General features: G+C 37.9%; 1 pseudogene; it reads right to left on the bottom strand.

The window, feature by feature from the left end:
- Window positions 1-9886: 9886 nt before the first annotated feature.
- LOC100613343 (axin interactor, dorsalization-associated protein-like) lies at window positions 9887-12720 on the bottom strand (annotated as a pseudogene).
- Window positions 12721-23190: the final 10470 nt, after the last annotated feature.

Below are 23190 nucleotides of genomic sequence, written 5' to 3'. Positions count from 1 at the left end.
TGGCCTTTTTAATAAAAAAGGAAATAACAATAGCAGCTAGGGCCTGGGGTTAAATGCAATAACAAGCATTAAATGCACTTAGTACTTGGCACTAATAGGGCTGAATTAAAATGATAGCTATTTTAATTAAAATAAGGCATATTTCACAGGAACTCTTATCTGAAGGTCTGTACAGGTTCTTAAAATATTCAATTAAAGAGATTGTTGTTAATAAACAAAACCTTATTCTGAGAAAATAATGGGCATTCTCTGGTCATAAGAGAGTGGTGAATTCAATGTCTTCATTCATTTATTACACTTTGCACTGTACTGCAGGCCTCTACTCCCTGTGTTCTACTGTAAATCAAAAATAAAATCTCAAGCCCCCCAAATGGCTGAACAGACCCACTTTTGGCCAAGGTGACCCTAGAGAAACCTGAATAATTGAATTCCTGGAGATCATGAGAAAGGAGGTCAGATGCACCTTGTTATATCACCTTTCTTTTGGAATTTAGGCACAACCCACCAGCATTAAGGTTAAAATAGAGATCATAAGACTGACAAAACAGACTGTGGTGATAAGACACCAAATTATAAAAAAGAGCTAGGGCTATGTAAGGCAAGGGTTAGGTCACACCATACAAACCATGAAGTCTCATTAAACATTTTTTTTTATTATTAAACCAGTATGATGTGACTTACTTTCCAACCTGATTCTGGTATAGCATCATATGATAGATAGCAGACCTTAAGATAAATCAAGATATTTTACCCCAAAATATATTTCTTTGTCATATTTTGAAATGGTTGCCACAGGACCAGCAGACTGAAATAGCCCTGCAAAGCCATCTCTCGAGGGGAAAATTCACATCTGTCTCTGAGAATCTCCATTAATGCAGTCAGACCTTCTCTTTCTAGGCCTTTCTCAGTCTAACAGAGGTTAACTGAGAGTCTGACACCTTCAAAATTCTGTAAAGAGACATTTACCATCTAGTCTCTCTTACGCCTACTACCTATGAGGTTTCATCTACATAACAAGGGACTTGGCCCCCACAACCCCTTTTTCTCAACTTAAGCATTACCTTCTCTTGACTTCAAGTCTTTAGACAATACCTTAAGTCTCTCAACCAATTGTCAATTCAATAATCCCTAAAATCCACCTATGATTTGCAAGGCACTGCTTTGAGATTTCCCACTTTTTCAGGCTGAACCAACGTATACCTGCTATGTATTGATTTATATATTTGCCTGTAACTCCTGTCTTCCTAAAATGTTTACAACTAAACTGAAAACTGACTGCCTCAGGACCACTTACTCCAAGCTTCTTGGGTTTGTGTTTTTCTCTGGGCCACAGTCACTCGTCTTGGCTCAGAATAAACCTCTTCAAATTATTTTACATAATTTGTTTTTTACATTAACACTACCTTTCTGAATTCTGTTCACGTTTCAAGACCCAATCAGACTCTGCTTCTTGGAGAGTTCCTCCTTTCACGGGTATTGCCTCTTTTAAACTCATAGTAAGATATATATGAGAGCATCAGCTGGGTGTGGTGGCTCACAACTGTAATCTCAGCAATCTGGGAGGCCGAGGCGGGTGGACAACTTGAGATCAGAAGTTCCAGACCAGCCTGGCCAACATGGTGAAACCCCATCTTTACTAAAAATAAAAATTAACAAGGCTTGGTGGCATATGCCTGTAATCCCAGCTACTCGGGAGGTTGAGGTGGGAGGATTGCTTGAACCCAGGAGGCAGAGGTTGCAGTAAGCCAAGATCATGCCACAGCTCTCCAGACTGGGCAACAGAGTGAGATTCCATCTCAAAAAAAAAAAAAGACGTATGCGGGAGAATCTAGGAGTAGGAGTATCCATACACTCCTCAACTCCAATCTAAAGAAGAGAATTCAAAATGTATTTGTGAGTATACAGTAACCACTATCTATATTTCTCCCACACAGTGAAAGGATTATTATAGTCAAATAAATTAACATTTGCATCACCTCACATAGTTAACATTTTTGTGTATTTGGTAAAACATTTAAACTTTATTCTCTTAGCAAATGTTTCATATACAACACAGTATTGTTATTAACTGTAGTCTTCCTACTATATGTCTGTTGATGAAAAGAGTCAAACTCTGTAAAATATTTTTAAGATTTATTCTGAGCCAAATATGAGTGACAATGGCCTGACACAGCCCTCAGGAGGTCCTAAGAACATGTGCCCAAAGTGGTCGGGCTACAGCTTGTTTTTATATATTTTAGGGAGGCACGAGACATCAATCAAATACATTTAAGAAATACATTGATTTGGTTCAGAAAGGCAGGACAAAAAGTGGGGGCTTCCAGGCTATAGGTAAATTTGAACATTTTCCAGTTGACAATTGGTTGAGTTTATCTCAAGACCTGGGATCAATAGAAAGGAATGTTCAGGTCAAGATAAAGAATTATGGAGATCAAGTTTTATTGTGCAGAGGAAGCGCTCAGATAGCAGACTTCAGAGAGAGATCAGGTTGTAAAATGGGTTTTATTAGACCTAAAAGGGTATCTGGCTCTTAGTTGATTATCCCCTGAATCTGGAAAAAAATGAAGGAAAATAAAGGGGAAATGGGATTCTCTATAGGATGTGGATTTTTCCACAAGAGACTTTGCAGGGAAATTTCAAGGTATGGCAAGGAAACATCTTTTGGGGTAAAATATTTTGATTTTCTTCCTTGTTATGCCAGAGTCAGATTGGAAAGTAGTCATGGTATACAGGGTTAAATAAAACCCATCTGATGAGAATTTATGGCTTGTAGGGCATGACTCCCTAAACCCCCTAGGTAGGAAATTTGGCAAGATAAAAAAATCAGAGCTTAGTCCTCAGTCCCCGCTCTTGGCCAAAAAGCATTCCATAGAATGCATGTTCAGGCCAACAAACAGCAGCATGTCCCATGGCACTAGGAAGGCTCATTCCTAGCGTTGTCTGATTTGGCCATCTGGCAGGGGCCCACGGTGCTAGGAAGGCTTGTTCCTAGAGTCCTCTGATTTCATGGTAATATAGTTTTAAATATTAGCGATTTGGATAAAGGGGGAGGACATGGTTTGACCTGATGTAATAGCCAATTGTTTAAGGGGTGAGATGGAATCAGGCCTAGAGTTTAGTCTAAAAAGAATCTTAGATCATATCTGTTTTGCAAGCTATCATAATCTGGGTCTTTAATTGTGCCTTCTTCCCTTTGCTGTATCTGGCATAACATTTACAAGAGATATATAATGCTAATACAGTGACAACTACCATAGAGATAGCAAAGATTAGGTGTCCAAGAAGGTTATAGGTAGAGTCAGAGGGCAGTTAAACAGCCCTATCAGCCAGGAGAAACCCTGCATGCATCATCATATTCTTTGATCCGACTCACCATGTGTTTATCCTCCTTATTAAGGGTTATTTGGATCTCATGATAAATCTTACTTAAAAATTGTAGGGCCAACATTAAATTAGAATTTATTAAACTTAATTTCTCTTCTGGCCAATTTCTCTCCATAGGTATAGCATCCTGAGGAGGGTAAAATTTAAATGCAAGAAATGCCTGGTCCTCAGTGTCTAAATTGTTATAGATGTGTTAACAGTAGACAAATCTATTTTTCCCACCACTTTTGTATTGCACCATATATTGGTATTTGGGAGAGAAAAGGTTTTGTCACTGGAGAAGTTTTATAATTCTGCAGTGTTATTTTTCCTTGGCAGGACTCCCTATGTCTGAGGGCTTTTAGAGTCAAATGACTTATAGCCCATTAATTGGTCTAGGTCATATAGGAATGGATACAGACAGGCATTCATAACTTCTTAAAATTATTATTTTAAGTAAAAAAATACAACAAAACCAAAAGACAAAAGTTACAAGACTGACTCATTTTTAACTTATGTGTTGAGCTACTGTAAGCTTGGTTTCTGTTACAGACTTACAGCAATTAGCTGTTAATTAGCAATTAAAACATAAGCATTGTTCTAAAAAGTAATTAAAAATACATACATGATAGAGATAGATAGATAGATAGATAGATAGATAGATAGATAGATGATAGATAGATAGATAGACAGATAGAAAGATAGGTAGATAGATAGATTTATCTTCACAACCTAAAATTGGGAGTATTATACCCAGGAGGCTTTGTTACAAGGTATTTTATCCTGTTAGTAAATATTTTCCTTTAATTCTATACCAAGCAGAAAATTTTTATGGTTGGGGTGGATGCAAAAGTGACACATAATAGTTTAGAAGGCAACTAATCTTGTTTTGCCAGCTGTTTGAGCATTTATTGTATCCCCTCTTGATTCAGAGGGTTTAATCTTGACCTAATTTTATCCCTTGAAACCAGCCCTTAAAATCTTTTGTGCCCACCTCTTCCATGATAGCCCCTGGGCCTAGAGGGAGGCAGCTTGCATAGGTTTGGCAGCAGAGCTTTAGCAGTGAAACAGATTCAGGCCCAGTAGGACGTCAAATGAGGGAGATTCATATCTCTGGTCTTCAGAATACCATGATGTTGGTTTCCTTGGAAGTAAAACAAGGAGAGATAAATAACATTTATAGTTTGACAGTTATAAGAGTAATTCATGTGTTAGAACAGAAAAAGGAACCTATTCCATTAGGGCACTAACTAAAAACATGAAGAAAAAATTATAATCTGGTACCTTCTAGAGGATTATTGTAGCCAAGAAATAATGATTTAATCTGTACTTAAAAGGTTACGGCTGAAATCTAGTATTAGGTGTCACGTTTTTAACTATTATTGAACTTGTGCAGACAACTATACTGTTCTAAAATTACAATCTGAATTTTGGAGAATGCAGAAAGGTACATTTGCTTACAAAAACATACTTTACCCAAATAACCTCAAAGAAAAAGATTTTCCTGACCCTCCTTTAAACAGAGCAGCAGCTTTTAAGACCAGATGTTTGTTTATCTTGGAAATTTTATTTACAAACAAGCAGCTCATTGAGAGCTATTACGCACTATAGAATTTAGCAGCTTCTTACAATTAGTCCTAGGAGAAAGGCTCTCTGCTTATTAGGTAGCAAGATTCTACGTAAACCATTTTTGTTTGAGCACGGAACTTTTTGGAAAACATTAATTCTATTAGTATAGGAGTAGCATCAGTTAAAGCAAGGCAGTAAATGCCCCATCAAGTAGAACTTCTCTAGCTCAGTCGTTGTTATTGAAAAGTACTCACAATTTTTGCCATCAGCCCCAATAAATGCTCCACACAAAAGGTTATTCAGTGGAAGATTTACATGAGCAGATTGACTTGTCTTCAGTTTTATAGTACTAGAAAGGGGAAAACATCCCACAGTTAGATATAGTGCCCATTTTCAAAAGACATTTAGGTAAAAGGGGTTACAACTACCTTACATAAAGCTTGTTTAAACATCTTACATTTTACAATTCTATTAACCTGTATGTTTTTATATTCTGGTCCCAGGAAGCATTTTTTTTTAACCCCCAGGCCATTTTACCATTTCTGGTGAAAAGGGTTTGGGTCCCCAGCAGGGAATTGCATCTGTAAGACCTATGAGGGACAACAGATTTGATAAGGCTTCTTAAACAGACCTATGATTCTGTGGGAGGGGCAGCCATGTAAAAGGGGCTCCCTTAACCCCCAAATTTACCGTGACCCAGGTAATAGACATTATTTGGTGGGAGGATATCCCGGTTATCATAAGGCTAGTCCAACACGGCTTACGTATGAAACATATTAACTGCTTCATCTTGGATACTTCACTTGGTATTTTATAGGGAGAGTTGGGCAGTCCCCTTCTCAGGGAAAACAGATCTTATAATGGCATTACCTGCCTCACTAGGCCTATTGCTTTCTCAGGAATAACCCCCTGTGCATTTGGATAGCATATACTCAGAGATTGTTCAGTAATGAGCTGTGCATCCTGCATTAATTCAAACAAGCTCTTACATTCTGTAGCATTTAAGGTTAAGAATTTTGTCCTTAAAGTGGTTATTTTAAAGAAGCCGAATGATACCAATCTACAAAATGGAACAATTCCTTTACATTACATCCTTTAAGAAGTCCTTCTTACTAACCTTATTACAGCTTACATAGTTCATTCACAGCATGTTTAGACTGTTTTGTCTTAAATATCCCTCTTTCTTGAACAACCTCATTATTTCTATCTTAGGACAAATATTTACCACACAAGATTCTTTCGTATATAAAATTATTTTTCCTTTTTACCAGAAATACTACTTTACATCTTTAACTTTCTTTACATCTCTTATTTCCTGATTTCTTTACCTTATTTCACATATAACCCTTAAATAAGCTTTGAATTAGACAAAGATACTTTACCTTTAATAAGAACATTTTTTTAAAATTTTTTTAAATAATTCTTAAATTGGAAATTGCCAATGTCAAGCTTGTTTGCAAGCATTTATTCCATTACATTTACCTGATTAATTTAATGAAATAGCGAAGTTCTTGCATAGGAACTCTTTTTTTTTTTTTTTTTTGAGACAGAGTTTTGCTCTTGTTGCCCAAGCTGGAGTGCAATGGCGCAATCTTGGCCCACCGCAACCTCTGCCTCCTGGGTTCAAGCAATTCTCCTGTCTCAGCCTTGCGAGTAGCTGAGATTACAGGTGCATGCCACCATGGCTGGCTAATTTTTTTATTTTTAGTAGAGGCGGGACTTCAACATATTGGTCAGGCTGGTCTCAAACTCCTGACCTCAGGTGATTCACCCACCTCGGCCTCTCAAAATGCTGGGGTTACAGGTGTAAGCCACCGTGCCCGGCCCTTGCATAGGAACTTTTAAAAGAAAATCTCTTCGTTTCTAGTAAGTAGGATGTCAGAAGTAAAATGGTAGATTTAAAAAAACTGCCAGTGGCCCGATAGTTATCATTTCATTTCCCAGGTCATTATCACAAATCTCCTGCAAATTAGACTTTCTAATGCCTCTCTGAGGTAGAAAATCCAACTGTCTTTATTTAGTCAAGATGGAAGCAGCGAAAATTGATCTTTGCTTAAATATATTATAACAAATCCTGTTCCTTTACACATTATGGAATCTGCTTTATAGAAACCTCTACCGGAAATGTAAATGTCCCTAGTCATACATAATTTCGTTCTTTCAATATTTTTCTAAGGTAAAAATGAATACAACTGTAAGTCACAGTGACATTCATTAAAAAAAATCTCCCACTCATTGCTATAAAAAATCATCCCTAAGTAGCTTCTACCTTGAAAACTAACATAGGCTCAAATAGTTTACTTTAAAAGGTCTAGCAAGTGTGGTGGTAACATTTTAAAACCTATCTTTTGTTATTAACAGAAGTTGCTTTTATTTTCTAATTGTACCTGTGGTCTGACATTTCCTCTGCACCCATTTCGAGAACTTCTAAACAAAAAAAGAAATCTATGAGCTGACCCCAAGGAGATTGCTGACCAAATCTGCCTGTCACCAGTGACAGTTACAGGTCACTTGGATTTTACAAAAGCGACAAAAAGTAATTTGTTAACATTTCTGGGTTAGGGTTAATTTATGAAAACATTAACCACTTCTTACAATTTCATTTTTCCTCAAGCTTTTTTCTTTTTAAGACTCTTCTCGCTCTGAGTAGCTGCGATTATAGGAGCCCACTACCATGTCCGGCTAATTTTGTATTTTTAGTAGAGATGGGGTTTCACCATGTTGGCCAGGCTGGTCTCAAACTCCTGACCTCATGTGATCTGCCCACCTCGGCCTCCCAAACTGCTGGGATTACAGGCATGAACCACCATGCCCAGCCCATTTTTCCTCAAGCTTTTGATTCCAAAATCTCTGTGAAAACTGCTTAGGCAAAGTGTGCTGTCAATAAAGTCTGCTTTTCTTGTGTTGGTCCCCTCTTTCTCATTCTGTTTCTCTCACCTAGTTGTGCCTCCTGGCCTCTCCTGCTCATCACCCCCAAACTCCTTCTGTTCTCACATTCTGACTGGGCCTCACAACGTTTTCAAAATCTTTGATTGCAGTCTTCTTTCATATTTAGTTGGAAATAATGAAACAACTCTTTATTAATGACTTCAGACATCAGTTCAATTGGTGTCTCCTGAATCCCCTGATATCATAATGCGGCAGTTGATCTGAACGGGGGATTCCTCAAAACAGTTTGGCAATTCTGGTTTTCTCAATAAATAAACCACAGATGTCCTTGGACACCAACTGGCAAAGCAGGTCTTTGTACTGGGTCCTTTGTACTATTTGAGAAATGAGCAAACCTAGTTACTAAGGCTAGAATCTAAGCTAAATATTCAAACTAAAACTTGTAGAGTAACAACTTAAAGAATAAAACAGAATGGAATGTGGATGGAAATGGATTTCAAGTAAAAGGAAAGAAAAAAGGAAAAGGAGGAAAGACAAAACTATAAATCCAGACCAAAAAATAAAGTTAAAAATATAGGGCAGAATTGAAAGCGAATAGATCACAATCTAAATTTGTAAATTTGTAATCAATTGTAAATGTGTAAATGGACTCTCCCATTAAAAGGCACTCTGGGCAACAGATGCAGCTTTATGTGGTTCACAGGTGTTATTGTTTGGCCGTCTCCCCACCCAAATCTCATCTTGAATTGTACTCCCATAATTCCCACATGTTGTGGGAGGGGCCTGGTGGGAGATAATTTGAATCATGATGGCTGCTTCCCCCATATCATTCTTATGGTAGGGAATAAGTCTCACAAGATCTGATGGCTTTATCAGGGGTTTCCACTTTTGCGTCTTTCTCATCTTATCTTGCTACTGCCATGTAAGTAACGCCATGATTCTGAGGCCTCCCCAGCCATGTGAAACTGGTAAGTCCAATTAAACCTCTTTTTCTTCCCAGTCTTGTCTATGTCTTTATCAGCAGCATGAAAACGGACTAATACAGTAAATTGGTACCCGTAGAGTGGGGCATTGCTGAAAAGATACCTGAAAATGTGGAAGCGACTTTGGAACTGGGTATCAGGCAGAGGTTGGAAGAGTTCAGAGGGCTCAGAAGAAGACAGGAAAATGTAGAAAAGTTTGGAACCTCCTAGAGACTTGTTGAATGACTTTGATAAAAATGCTGATAGTGATATAAACAATAAGGTCCAGGCTGAGGTGGTCTCAGATGGAGATGAGGAACTTGTTGGGAACTGGAGAAAAGGTGACTCTTGTTACATTTTAGCGAAGAGACTGGTGGCATTTTGCCCTGCCCTAGAGATTTGTGGAACTTTGAACTTGAGAGAGATAATGTAGGGTATCTGGTGGAAGAAATTTCTAAGCAACAAACCATTCAAAAGGTGACTTGGGTGCCATTAAAAGCATTCCATTTTAAAAGAGAAACAGAGCTTAAAAGTTCAGAAAATTCGCAGCCTGAACAATGCAGTAGAAAAGAAAAACCCATTTTTTAAGAAGAAATTCTAGCTGGCTGCAGAAATTCACATAAGTAACAAAGAGCCGAATGTTAATGCCAAAGACAATGGGGAAAATGTCTCCAGGGCATGTCATAGGTCTTCACGGCCACCCCTCCCATCACAGACCCAGAAGCCTAGGAAGAAAAAATGGTTTCATGGTCTGGGTCCAGGGTCCCCATGCTGTGTGCAGCCTAGGGACCTGGTGCCCTGCATCCCAGCTGCTCTAGCCATTGTTAAAAGGGGCCAAGGTACAGCTCGGCCCATGGTTTCAAAGGGTTCAAGCCCCAACCCTTGGCAGCTTCCACGTGGTGTTGAACTTGAGGGTGCACAGAAGTCAAGAATTGAGGTTTGGGGACCTTCACCTAGATTTCAGAAGATTTATGGAAACTCTGGCCTACTGGCATGGGTACAGCATGCTTCCTACCTGCTGAGGATGAATGTGATACACAGAGCTTTGATGGTTTCTAATGAGTAGTACAATTCACAAAAGTTTCAAGTTATTCATGTCAGGATCATTCCTTGTGCAAAGTTTGATGTATTAATAAATGAAGATCAAATGGTTTCTTGGTCTGTAATTGCAATTTCATTTTTTAAAGTCAGTAGGTTTTTTGTACAGTTCTATTACAAGCGGCCAAGGTTTAATTTCATCCATCTCCATGAAGTGCTGATAAACATTTTTGTAGGCTTGTAGTCTTTGAATTTAAGGAAGAGAGCCTCACCTTTGGTTAATTTTTTAATATACTTCTGTAGCTCAGTGTTCACATTAAAATGAACATATGTATCTTCTTAAAGCCACAGGAGTATCTTGCACAGTACTTAAATCTATGTCATTCAGCTCCTTGATACTAACTGTAATATAGCATATTTCAGGCAAATTTTCTCAATTCTAGTAGTGAGTAACACCACTCCTGATTCTGACAACAACTTTGGTAATAAAGTAGTGGTATGTGCTGCTTAGCATATTTCAGACCAATGTTCTCAGTTCTAGTAGTGAGTAACACCACTCTTGGTTCTGATAGCAACTTTGGTAATAAAGTCATGATATGGTTTGGCTCTGTGTCCCCACTCAAATCTCATCTTGAATTGTACTCCCATAATTCCCACATGTTGTGGGAGGGACCCGGTGGGAGATAATTGAATCATGGAGGTGGTTTCCCCCATACTGTTCTCGTGATAGTGTATAACTCTCACGAGATTTGATGATTTTATCAGGGGTTTCTGCTTTTGCATCTTCCTCATTCTCTCTTCGGCTGCTGCCATCTGTGTAAGATGGGACTTACTCCTTCTTGCCTTCCGCCATGATTGTGAGGCTTCCTCAGCCACGTGGAACTGTAAGTCCAATTAAGCCTCTTTCTTTTGTAAATTGCCCAGTCTCAGGTATGTCTTTATCAGCAGTGTGAAAACAGACTAATACAAGTAGTAACGTACCAGGAACTCTAGCGGGAAAAGAATCGGTAGACCCTGCTCCAGCACCACCCTGTTCTTCATCTTCTTCAAATTCCAAATACTGTTTTTCATCAGGTACTAAAGTTCTTTTTAAGGGGACAGGCTGAACGTCAAATGGAAATTCTTTATTATATGTAAAAATATTCTTTAGGATTAGTTACAGTTTCTTCAGATCCTCCGATTTCAGTTCTTCTTGAAACTGTGTGGAATGTAAAGCTGCACTTCACAATTCCAAGCATGTTGCAACATTGCCTGTGGGTTTCTTTTGTTCTTCTGTGAATTCTCCTGTTGAACTTGGGCCTCTTTTTGTAGAAGTCTTGCTAATATCAGATACTCATCCATCACTTCCACCAGCTAGCTCCAAGAGTCAAAGCTGGTGCCTCTCCTAAAACTGGCTCCCCAGTGCTGTAGTAGACTCTGGGTCACGAAGGTGACCACTCTTTACCCTGTCCCCTTCTGTTCCTACTCCAGCGGGCTTTCAGGCACCATCCTGGCTGGGCCTGACACCAGTATTGACAGGGCCAGGAGGAACCACTACAGCAAACTCTGCCACCTTCCAAGGAGCCACGCAAGCTTATTTGCAACCACTCTTCTCTTTTTTTCCTCTCTCTCTTTCTTTCTTTTTAGTGTGATTGTGGTATTTATTTGCAGTATAGTAGGTTCATTTGTTTCACACTGCTTTCAGTTTTTGATTGTTCCTCCTTCCCATGCTTACTGATTAATCTTACATTTCTAATATGTAGGATAAATACTTTAAAAGCCAAAACTGTACAAAAGGAGGAAGGGCTTCAAGATGGCTGACTAGAGGCATCTGGTACTGCCACCTCCACACAGAAGAACCAACATAGTGAGTAGTTATCCGCTTTGAATAGACCATCTGAGAGAACACTGGAATTCAACAGAGATGTGACAAGAAATGCTTAAAGCAAGGAAGAAGGAATTGAGGCAGCCTGCTGGGCTGGATCAACTGGGAGCCTGGAGGGGCTCCTCAATGTAGGAAGAGTAAGTGTGAGATCCCAGCAGTCCACGTTCTCACCACAGGCTCCTGCAATCCTAGCCACAGGGAAGCCCCTCCACCCAGAGACTAACATAGGGCACAGCCTGGAGGTCGCAGGACAGCATTGCCCCAGAGAGGGCTCTCATGCTGGATACAACCCCATCCCTAATAGCACAGTGCATACAGAGAGTCCAGTTCCCACCAAAGGGCATCATGCCTGGGGGCTCAACAGCCCTGCCCCCACACATCCTCCACACATCAACATTCCCTGCCCGCAGCCCCTGCTGTGACTGGCTGGTGCTGTTGCAGCCAGGGCTGAAGCGTGAGCCATTCCAAAGACCCTACTGACCCCACTGCCCCCAGCAGTGAAGATGCCATGCATTTTCACATGTCCTGAGGACAAATTCCCCTGCCCACAAGAGACGCTACAAGAGCCAGGGCCAAAGTGTGATCTCCCCAGCTGCCTGCTTAGGGCTGCTGCCACTGAAAACAACCCCACCCCCCTGAGTAGCAGGGCTGCAGCACAGCTGCTGCTGCCTCCACCCCTGCATTTCACCTTGGTCCTAGGGATCACCCTGCCCCTGCCTATCAGAGCCCCTGCATGCACCACTGAGGGCCCTAAGGTCAGGTCTGCCTGGCCAGCTCAGCCCCTCCAGTGCCAGAGCATGCTGTCCCATCTGGGAACCTAGGGGCCACGCAGTGCTCAGTTGAGTCCACCACTGGTGTCACCTGTGCACTCCTGTCAGGGGCCTGAGGTCAGGCCCACCCAACCTGCTACTGCCACCACAGCTGGCACCCACTGCCTGTGATCTGGGAACTGGCTCTCAGCCCATCACAGCCAACACCAGCACCAGTGTGGACAGCGTGGGAGCCAGAGGTTTGTTCAGCCTCTGCTACTGCCATCACCCACACCACACCCACTGTCCAAGGCCTTGAGAACCTGCCCACTGCTGCCACTGCTGGCACAGGAGCAGGACACCAGGAGGCCCAAGAACCAGCCCACCTGAACCAGCTAATGCCGGGGCCAGAGTGTGCTGCCCTGGGGCCCAAGGGCAGGCTCCCTCAGTCTGCCACTGCAAACACAGGCCCTGGGACAGGACCACTTGATATCCCTGTACTCAGCAAAACTTTACCACGGCCTATCTAATAACAGGAATTGGGACCTGAAAAGACAGCAGTACTAAATTCTGAATTGATCCTTTCAAATATTTTGATGTGTTGACTTTCCACAGAACAGGGAGACATTACGTGTATTCACTAGCAGTGAAGCAATAAGAAAAGTGACTAAACTCATAATAAAAGGCCCAAATGAAAGCTTTTCTGTAAGAAAAAATTAGACTAGTGTTATTTCCAGTGTTACCACATACCCTAAATGCAAACAAACTATCTTGAAATAGAAAGGATAAGAAGAGAATCAATGAAAAGGGCAAATGCTGAGCTTTGTTTTTCAAATATCTGAAAAGCTGTTGAGTTTTTCAATTTTACATACAAGTGTGTTGTAAAAACGTGCAGCCTGATTAGCAAGCAATAAAACTATCTTGCCAAGTAGTTTTAAAGGTCTAGCTCTTTAGTAATTTAAGAAGAATCTGCATCAAGCTAGAAGACACTGCTTCTTCAAATAAATTACACACAATCTTTTAAGTTTGGGTTTTATAGCTTTAATTGAATGTTTGCACCACTTATAATGTCACAGTGTTTAAGATTTAACTTAACAATTGCCATCTGAAACTTCTCACGTTATCCTGTAAGTCTTCTAACAAGGTTCAAGTGTGTGTGTGTGTGTGTGTGTGTGCACATTTTTCTAGATTTTTATTTTAGCAAGTCACAACAGAACACTATTTTCTGGTTTTAACTTTGATGCAATGACATTAATTATTTATTCTGCAATTATGGAGCACTGGATACATACTAGACATCATATTTGTCACTCGTGTACTAAGATAAATAGGTCACCATCTTGCACTCGTAAAATTTACAAGGTAACGAGGGATACAGATAGTTTGCTAAGAATAAGTTTTCCTACATTGATCTAAATAGCTATCAAATCCATTTTTATCAAGTATCTTAGTTTTTAGAGTTAAACGGGTCCTCAAAACTCATTCTTTCATCTTTTAAAAAAAAGGAAAACTAGGTTGAAGCAGATTATAATTTGCCCAAGTGTCCTTATTACCCCAGAACTGGAAATAAATATCCACCTTCAAGTCTAAAGCTTTTTCTGTTGATAAAATCTTAGAGGCACACTATTTATCATACGGAACCAAACATTAAATGGTTTTTGGTTAGCAGCAAAGCCAACTCCTGAGAATGATTATCTCATTTTTATATAAAATATGACATTAAATAAACATGAACAAAATTAATATTACTACATAATTTTGATTTAATATAATTTTATTTTATCATTTTTGTATTTACTAATTCACTAAAATACATTAAAATAGTTTTTAAGTAATTTATTCTATATGGGTTTTACCTTAATTATATATATTTGTACTTAATTAATTTGTTTTATACCTCCCAAAAAATGGTTAAAAAAAAAGACACATGTGAAGGTTATATCACGCATTTAGATAAAGAGTAGAAAAGTAGTGAAACTCAAATGTGCTTACATTTGTATCAATAATTATAAAAATATTTAACCTGCAGCACAGAAGTTAAGGATATGTTACCTGTTTTAAAGATTAGAGCTTCAAAAATGGGCTCATATCATATTACAGAGCTTTTTTTCCCACTTGATATATTGAATACTACTACTAAATAATAGTTCTTTTGTTTCTATGGTTTTTATGACCAGAGCTTGTGTATTGAGAGTTTGGTATTTTTGTTTCAATCTATAGCTGTTAAAAGCCACAGAATATGTAGTACCAAGGGAAATCGCAGGAGACAAAAGCTTCTTGATCAATATAAAATGACTACCAGCCTAGACCATCCAGGCCATCAGTGAATAGTTTTAATGAAGTGAATATCTAGCAAAATGATACTTTACTTTTAATATCACCACCTATTTGAAATATGTATGTCTACGTCCAAAGAAAGAACTAACAGAGAAGACCTGAATTTAGTTTCCCAAGTAGAGGTTAAATTATTCTTTTAGTAGCAAAGCACAGTCCAGCATCAATTATAGAAAAAATTCTTTCCTACATAAAAAATGCTCACAGATGTAAAAATATGAAACTAATGTTGTTTCCTCTCTTTCCTGAACAGAACAATACACTTAAAAAATATAAAGCTCATGATTCACATGAAGCATTTTCTAGTGCTGGACAGCAAGTTGGACGGCACCTAATGTCAGGAATTCATTGATTCCTTAGGAAGTACTCTCTGTTATAGTCAATAATAGTATCAAAAATTGAAGGTCTAAAAATTTTTCATTTTTTACTCGCCAGTAACAACTTACTGCATACCCATCTATATGCCAGGCACATTTCCTTTATAGTGAATGTAGGCACTATTCGCTTAATACTGAATATAAGGAAATTGAGACTAACTCCAGAGTGGTTAAATGAATTCTTTAAGGAGATAAAGCAAGTAAGTGACAAAAAGATGTTCTTTCTAACTCTGAAATCTGATGTCTTTCCTTATGTTTGTTTGCCCAGGCAATTTGAGGTGGTAATCCATTTCACTATTGTAGGACAAGGAAATCGGTTCTAGGCCTGTCTCCGCCACTATCCAGCTGGGTGACATTAGGGCTGATTACTTAACCTCTTTGAGCCTTAGTTTCCACATTTATTCTGAATCACATAGGTAGATCTCAGAAAAAGTCAATTTAACAGAGATTATAGGAAGGCAATTTTTAATTAATGTAACATGTCATTTAAATGTGTAAAGAGAATTTATCATCATGTTCATAGAATATATGTGATTATTTTCAGACTATTATTTTATAAACCATTTAGAAAGAAAAAAAGGTCACCATTAAACTAAACTATGACCAAGTCATTTTCTTTCTGTGATATAAATTCCTTGATGAGTAGCAACATGATATGGAGCACCACCAAGATTGCGGGTAGGGCATTCTGTGAGTTCACAGGTGGTGGTGCAGGCAGGGAAGGCAAATTCATATACAGAATACCTGTTTATCCCAGTGAGGACAAGTCAGCCTGCTTCATAATGTGAAAGGTCAATGTATTCAGCTACCTACAGGTGGCTGGCTGGTCCCACAAGCAATACTGCCATCTTAGGGGCTCAATGTTAGTATCTGTTTTGGCAGATTAGACACTCAGCAGTAACAACAGCCAAATCAGACAACAAAGGGATGCCATGTTGTAGACTTCATACATAGCCTTCATTGCTGCCACCATGGCCACTATGTCCATGGGCCCATTGAGCAAGCACTGGGGTGGCTGATGAAAGAGGCTAACTGACATCCTCTGAGTCCTTCATTTTGTCCTTCTAATTAGCAGGCCCCTCCTTAGTAAGATGCCCTTTTGTGGTATTCACATGAGACATACCTATCTTCATAGTCTGTGCCAACTCCAAGCAATCCAGCTACATGCCTCTCCCCCAGACTTCTTTTTCACCAATTTCACAATCCTGTTTCTTCCAAGCCACTGACCATTCAACCAGACCTAGCAACTGCCCTCAAACTGTTGCGGACACACAGTTGACCCTTTAACAACACAAGAGTTAAGGGCAGAGACACTAATGAAGTCGAAAATGCATGTATAACATTTGGCTTTCCCAAAACTTAACTATTAATAGCCTACTATTGATGGGAAGCCTTATCATTAACATAAACAATCAATTAACACATATTTTGTGTGTTACATGTATTATATACTGTGTCCTGACAATAAAGTAAGCTAGAGAAAAGAAAATGTTATTAAGAAAATCATAAGGAAGATAAAATATATTTACCATTTACTAAATGGAAGTGAACCATCACGAAGATCTTTATTCTCATTATCTTCACATTGAATAAGCTGAGGAGGAGGAAGAGGATTGGTTTTGCTGTCTCAGCGGTGGCAGAGAAGAAAATCCTTGTATAAGTGGACTTGCACACTTAAACCTTTGTTGCTTAAGGGTCAACAGTATGCTTCTGGCAACTCACTTCAAACTAAGCATCCAAATTTTGCCCACAGGGAAAATTTTCCTTCACTGCTTTCCTTCACGATCACCTCTGAGTGGGGCTAAAATGCTGCAGTCATCCTCTTTCAGTTGACATCAGCATTTCTTACAGACCTACCTATCTGAAGCTAAGCTTTGAATTTTTTCTTCTTTAGTCAACTGATCATAAGCTACTTCCCGGATGGTGGCCAGGTGTGGTGGCTCATGCCTGCAATCCCAGCACTTTGGGAGGCTGAGGTGGGTGGATCACCTGAGGTCAGGAGTTCGAGACCAGCCTGGCCATCTCTACTAAAAATACAAAAAAACTTAGCCAGGGGTGGTGGTGGGCACCTATAATCCCAGCTACTTAGGAGGCTGAGGCTGGAGAATCACTTGAACCTGGGAGGGAGAGGTTGCAGTGAGCTGAGATCGTGCCATTGTGCTCCAGCCTGAGTGACAAGAGAGAAACTCACTCTAATAAATAAATAAATAAATAAATAGATACTTCCCGGTTGTATTGAGAGGAGGCAATGCAGCAGAAGTTAGTGATAAAGGAGTCTGAGTCACCCACTCACAATTTATTTGTACTTTCTATACCTGCCTAAGTCAATTGCCTTTTATGCCCTTTCCGCTTAGTGATAAATCACTAATGCTTATACCCATGTGTATGGCTTGCTAGATAAAATGATATCCACTTCATTACAGGAAACTTAGGCTTCATGATCAACTGGTATCACATAAACACTCACTCTCTAGCAAGACCTGAGTAGCTTGCAGAAAGCCTGGAAGGAAACAGCACAAGGCCCAACAGTAAAACCCAAGAACTTGAAACTGATATTAAATATGTGTAATGTTTTAAAGGAATAAACATAACAAGGAAATGAAGGAAGGACATATTTTAAAAATAGTAATTCCCAGAGCTAAAAAAAAACCAACAACAATTATCTGAAGTGAAAAATCCACAAAATGGACTTAGCTGAAGTTTAGATCTGGCTGAATAAATGAATGACTGGTTAACTTAAAGACATTACAATAGAAATGATCTAAACTAAAGCATTCAGAGAAATACAGTTGTTTTCTTTAAAAAAGGGAAAGCCTTAAGAAAATGAAAATGTGTGAGGCAATATCAAGCAATCCAAAATCTGTTTAATTGGAGATCTAGAAAGGGAAAGAGTAGATAGAAAGTATATTTTAAAAAATAATTGCCAAAAAACTTCAAATTTGATGAAAACTTAAACCTGAATTCCAAAAATCTGAACAAACCCTAAGCAAAAACAAAAAAGAAACACAACTCAACATACATGATAATTAAAAGGGGGAAAAAAAACTAACAAATGACTGTGATAAAGGAAAAAAAAAATCTGAAAAACTGCCAGAGGAAAAAGAATACATTACAAATAGGGGAATATAGATACTACTACCACAAACAGAAATATCACAACAAAAATAAGTTTAAAATATAGGAAAAATATCATGAAAACTTTAAGTATTAGAATGATGCTATATTAATATCAGACATAGAAAAATTTAGCACAGGAAATATTATCAGAGATTAGGAAAAATGTATATGTCATAATGATAAAGGGGTAAACCCATCAAAGACATAACAACCCTTCTAACTAAGAAGGTAGCTAATAGCAGAGCTCCAAACTACATAGAACAAAAGCCAATAGATGTGGAAGATCAATTAGACAAGCCCACACTTAACGTAAGGGATTTCAATTATTTCTTTTTTTAATAATTGATTGAACAAGTAAATATTGAACAAGTAAAGAGGAATCAGCATGGATAGAGAAGAACTTAAAGCTGTCAATCAATTCAACCTAACTGAAATTAATAAAGTATATCCAGCAGTGGCAGAATTCTCTTTTTCTTCAAATTCGTAAGAAACATTCACCAAATCAGACCAAAACATTATAAGAATTTGGAGTTGCAGATGATAAAGAAAAATGTATAACTTTAATTACTAATTTTAGAAAAGAAGAATGTTTTCAAATCAATTCCAATCAGTACAGTAAGGCCAGATGAAATGAAAGTATCTAGATTTAAACAGAAGTAAAACTGTCTTATTTTGCAGATTACATAATTATGTGTGTAGAAAATCTGAAAGCACCTACAAAACCACTACTAGAATTAATAAAGCAAACTTAATAAGGGCACATGATAAAAGATTAATATACAAAAATTATTTCAGTATTACTAGTAATAATCAATTAGAAAATGAAATATGGACAAACAGCTTGCAATAGTATAAATATATATAAAATAGTTTGAGAGAAATGCAAGATAAGTGCTTAAGATCGACAAAACATTGCTCAGAAAAATAAAGTAGTTCCACAAAATGTAGACAGGCATGTATATACTTTGAAACATTCAATTTTTTTTCAAGCTGAGCTATAGATTCAGTGCAATTCTAATCAAAATGTCATGTTTTCCACAGAGATCAACAAATTAATTCTAAAATTTAAACTGAAATGCAAAGGATATAAAATAGCAAAGTAAATTTTAGAAAGAAGAAATAAAATTTGACCCCACTTTAATTTTTTTTTTATTTCCAACTTTTATTTTAAGTCCAGGGGTACATGAGCAGGATGTGCAGGTTTGTTACCCAGGTAAACGTGTGCCATAGTGGTTTGCCACACAGATCATCCCATCACCCAGGTATTAATCACAGCATCCACTAGCTGTTTTTCCTGATCCTCTGCATCCTCCCAGCCCGCAACCTCTGACAGGCTCCAGTGTGTGTTGTTCCCCTACACCATGTATCCATGTGTTCCCGTCATTTAGTTCCCACTTATAAGTGAGAGCATCTGGTATTGGTTTTTCTGTTCCTGTACTAGTATGCTAAGGATAATGGTCTCCAGCTCCATCCATGTCCCTGCAAAGGATATGATCTCATTCCTTTTTATGGCTGCATAGGATTTTATGTTGTATATGTACCACATTTTCTTTATCCAGTCTACTTGGTGAGCATTTAGATTGATTCCATGTCTTTGCTGTCATGAATAGTGCTGCAGTGAACATATCCATGTATGTGTCTTTATAATAGAATGTTTATATTCCTTTGAGTATATATCCAGTAATGACATTGCTGGGTAAGAATGGTATTTCTGTCTCTAGGTCTTTGAGGAATTGTCATACTGTCTTACACAATGGTTGAATGAATTTACACTCCCACCAACAGTGTAAAGGCATTCCTATTTCTCCACAGCCTTGCCAGGATGTGTTGTTTACCTTTTTAACAATCGCCATTCTGACTGATGTGAGACGGGATCTCATTGTGGTTTTTATTTGCATTTCTCTAATGATCAGTGATGTTGAGCTTTTTAAAATATGTTTGTTGGCTGCATGTATTGGACTCCACTTTTAATTATAAATTTAAAATTGCTGTAATCAAGACCGCACAGTGTTTATAAAAGGATAAATGTATAAATCAATAGAACACTATAATGAGACCACAAATAGTCAGACATATACGGTCAATTGATTTACTATAAAGTTATCAATGCCTTTTTGAAGTTGGGAAGTAATAGTCTTTTCAACAAATAGTGATCCGTATAGAGAAAAATAAACATTGACCCTCATCTAACTACATACACAAAAATTAACTCAAAATAAATCATACACCTAACACAAAAGCTAAAATCCATAACTTTTAAAAGAACACCTAGGAAAAAAATCTTTCAATCTTACAGTAAGCAAAGATTTCTTACCTAGGTAACAAGGACAAAAATCTCCAAAATGATTGATAAAATTAACTGAATCTAATTTGTTAGAAGCTATTCCTCAAAGTACACCAAAAAGAAAATGGAAATGCAAGTTAGGATGTAAATATCCTGTGTATACATTTGTATTTTATGGTCATTAGATTAACAGAAAATAAGCATAGAATAAATAAAATTTCCAAAGACAATAGTCAGTTCCATAATAAAAACTAATAAAATTTACAAATCTCTGGTGTGTCTTGAGAGAGCAAGAAAGAGAGAAAGAGAAGAAGCAGAGAGAAAACAAATGAACATTATTAAGCAATTAAAGGAATATAACTCATACATAAACACACTAATAACATTGAAGTAGAATTTGTAAACATTTTATAACAATAAAATTGAAACCTTAGATGAAATAAACATCTATATATTCTAGTTTTGAAAATACATAACTTCAAAAGTCATGGATATTATGAAAGAGAAAACCTGAATAATTCCAACTTACACAAATATTATCCCAGTGTGTGGAAAAGACTCTACATGTCGTTTTTCAGTATAGAATAATCTTAATACCAAAATCTTTCTCTTAATGTACAGACACTAAGAAAAAGGAAAGTTGCTTTTCAACTTCACTCACAAGCATAGATGAAAAATTCTAACAACTGTATAAATTAGCAAACAAATCCAACAATATGTAAGCCAATAATACCTCTTGATTCAAGGATATAAGAACAGGTCAACACCAGAAATTCTATTAATGTACTTCATTCCATATACATATTTTAAAAAGAAATGAATATTACATCATTTGTAGTTAAAAACTCCTTTTTATAGATTTTATTGTATAAATTTAAGGTATACAATGTGATGTTATGAGATACATATAGATAATAAAAAATGGTTACTAGAGTGAAGCAAGTTAACATAGCCATCATTTCACATGCTAACCTTTTTTCTGTAGAAAAAGCAGCTAAAATCTATTCATTTAGCAAAAATCCCAAATGCAATACAATGTTACTAACCATAGTTCTTGTACATTAGGTCTCTAGACTTGTCCCTCCCTACATATCTGCTATTTTGCATTATTTTCCTTCCCCGACCACACCCCCTGGTAACCACTGCTTTATTTTCTATCCCTGGACATTTGAATTTTTTTTTTAAGATTCCACATATAAGTGAAATTGTAATATATTTCTTTCTGTGTCTGGCTGATTTTGGTTAACACAATGTCCTCCAGGTTCATTCATGGCAAATGGCAGGATTTCAATTTTAAGGCTGAATAATGCTCCATTGTGTGTGTTGTGTGTGTGTTGTGTGTGTGTGTGTGCGTGTGTGTATCACAGTTTTTTTTTATTTATTTGACCATTGATAGACACTCAGGTTGTTTCCATATCTTGGCTATTATGACTACTGTTGCAATGAACATAGAAGTGCAGATATCTTTAGAAGGTTGTGATTTCCTTTCCTTTGGGTGTATATCCAGCAGAACGATTGCCAGGTCATATGGTTGTTCTATTTTTAATTTCTTTAGAAGCCTCTTGATACTATTTGGATGTATGTGTTCTCCAAATTCCATGTTGAAAATTGATCCCCAATGTTGGAGTTGGGGCCTGGTGAGAGGTGTTTGGGTTATCAGAGTAGATTTCTAATGAATGGCTTGGTGCTGTCCTCACAGGAATGAGTGAGTTCTCATTCTATTAGTTACCACCAGATTTAATTGTTAAAAAAGAGCCTGGCACCTCCCCCAGCTCTCTTGCTCTCTCTCTTACCATGTGACATGCCTGCTTCCCCTTTGCCTTCTGCCATGAGTAAAAGCTTCTTGAAGCCTCACCAGAAGCCAAGCAGACGCTGGTGCCATGCTTCTTGTGTAGCATGAACCGTGAGCCCAATAAACCTCCTTTCTTTATAAATTACCCAGCCTCAGATATTTCTTTACAGCAATAAAAAATGGACTAATACAGAAAATTGGTACTGGGAGTGGGGCATTAATATAAAGATACCTGAAAATGTGGAAAGGCTTTGGAACTGCATAATAGGCAGAGATTGAAAGAGTTAGGAGGGTTCAAAGGAAGAGAGGAAGATGAGGGAAATTTTGGAACTCCTTAGAAACTTGTTAAGTGGTTGTGACCAAAATACTGACAGAAATATAGATAGTGAAGGTCAGGCTGAAGAGGTGTCAGATGGAAATAAGGAACTTATTGGGAACTGGAGCAAAGGTTACCTTTGTTATACCCTAGCAAAGAACTTGGCTGTATTGTGTTCATGTCCTAGGGCTCTGTGGCAGGTTGAACTTAAGAATAATGACCTAGGGTATCTGGTGGAAAAAATTTCTAAGTGGCAAAGCATTCAAGAAATGGCATGGCCAGTGAGCCGAGATCACACCACTGCACTCCAGCCTGGGAGACAGAGCAAGACTCCATCTCAAAAAAAAAAAAAAAAAAGAAATGGCATGGCTTCTTCTAACAGCCTGTAATCAGATATGGTAGCAAAGGAGGGACTTAAAGTTGGAACTTAAAATTAAATGGGAAGCAGAGCCTAAAAATTTGGAAAATTACCAATGTGGCTGTGTGGTAGAAAAGGAAAGAGCATTTTCAGAAGAGGAATACAAGTGGGCTGTGCT

The sequence above is a fragment of the Pan troglodytes genome, chromosome 17 (genome assembly GCF_028858775.2).
Source record: "Pan troglodytes isolate AG18354 chromosome 17, NHGRI_mPanTro3-v2.0_pri, whole genome shotgun sequence".
Classification (NCBI taxonomy): Eukaryota; Metazoa; Chordata; class Mammalia; order Primates; family Hominidae; genus Pan; species Pan troglodytes.
This window is presented reverse-complemented; position numbering and strand designations above follow the sequence as displayed.